Source organism: Propithecus coquereli, unplaced genomic scaffold (genome assembly GCF_000956105.1).
Source record: "Propithecus coquereli isolate 6110/MARCELLA unplaced genomic scaffold, Pcoq_1.0 Scaffold54, whole genome shotgun sequence".
Lineage (NCBI taxonomy): Eukaryota > Metazoa > Chordata > Mammalia > Primates > Indriidae > Propithecus > Propithecus coquereli.
In genome coordinates, this window is record NW_012151285.1 from 6,084,008 (window position 1) to 6,085,587 (window position 1,580).

Genomic DNA, 1,580 nt, shown 5'->3' on the forward strand with positions numbered 1-1,580 from the left:
ACTTTTTCATCTTGCAAAACTGAAACTCTGTATCCATTAAACAGTAACTCCCCATTTCCCCCAACAGTTTATTTTTACAAAATAAATACAGAATGTTAATTTATTATTTTTCAATGAGAAATATAACTTGTTCAGCACATCATTTGCATTGGTTTAGCTACATTGCCAAGCTACATGAAAAGCCAAATTATCAGAAAGCTGCCTGATAAGCTTAGAATCAGACTAGGGGGAGTAAATAATTTAATAAGAGTAGACTGATAGATCCATTTCCAAATTAGGAACATATCTACCATGCAGTTATGTACTGGCATCTGGAAGAATATCCTTTACCTGAGCAGTATTGGAAATTCTTATGCAGTGTTTGCCTCCTGTGGTTACAAGACTCACTAGCCTCCCCATCTCCTTACAGCTGGACAGATTCTTTCAATAGATTCATTAAAATACGAGCATATTTCAGCGATACTGCAGATTTAGTTTCAGACCACAACAGTAAAGTAAATACCACAATAAAGTGAATCACACGAAGTTTTTGGTTTCCCAGTTCATGTAAAAGTTATGTTTACACTATACTTGAGTCTGTTAAGCATGCAATAGCATTATGTCTAAAAAGCCAATGTACATACCTTAATTTAAAAAGTCTTTTTTGCCAAAAAATGCCAACAATCATCTGAGCCTTCAGCGATTTGTAATTGTTTTTCTGGTGAAGAGTCTTGCCTTGATGTTGGTGGCTGCTGATTGAGAAGTGGTTGCTGAAGGTTGCTGTGGCTATAGCAATTTCTTAAAATAAGACAACAATAAAGTTTGCCACAATAACTGACTCTTCCTTTCGTGAAAGATTTCTCAGTAGCATGCATTCCTGTTTGATAACATTTTATCCACAATAGAACTTCTTTCAAAACTGGAGTCAGTCCTCTTAAACCCTGCCACTGCTTTATCAACTAAATTTATGTAATATTCTAAGTTTTTTGTTGTCATTTCAACAATGTTCACAGCAGCTTCACCAGGAGTGGATTTTATCTTAAGAAACCATTTTCTTTGCCCATCCTTAAGAAGTACTCCTTATCTATTCAAATTGTATTATGAGATTGCAGCAATTCAGTCACATCTTCGGGTTCCACTTCTGATTCTAGTTCTCTTGCTCATTCTGCGGCATCTGCAGTTACTTCCTCCAGTGAAGTGTTGAACCCTTCCCTCTAAGTCATCCTTTAAGATTGAAATCAACTTCTTCCAAACTCCTGTTAATGTTAATATTTTGACCTCCTCTCATGAATGATGAATATTCTTAATAGCATCTAGAATGGTGACTCCTTTCCATGATTTTAGTTGACTTTGCCCAAATCCGTCAAAAGAATCACTATCTATGGCTACTATAGCTTTATGAAATGTATTCCTTAAATAATGAAACTTGAAAAGTTGAAATTACTCCTTGATTCATGGGCTGCATAATGGATGTTGTTTTATCAGTCATGAAAACAACATTAATCTTGTACATCTCCATCAGAGTCAAGTGGCCAGGTGCATTGTCAGTCAGTAGTAATATTTTGAAAGGAATCTTTTTTTCTGAGGAATTGGTCTCAACA

General features: G+C 35.4%; 1 protein-coding gene across 1 annotated transcript in view; it reads left to right on the forward strand.

Moving 5' to 3' along the window:
• Positions 1–1,580, forward strand: part of LTN1 (listerin E3 ubiquitin protein ligase 1) — an 86,724-nt gene that overhangs the window by 51,829 nt on the left and 33,315 nt on the right. The gene's annotated exons all lie outside the window — the stretch shown is intronic.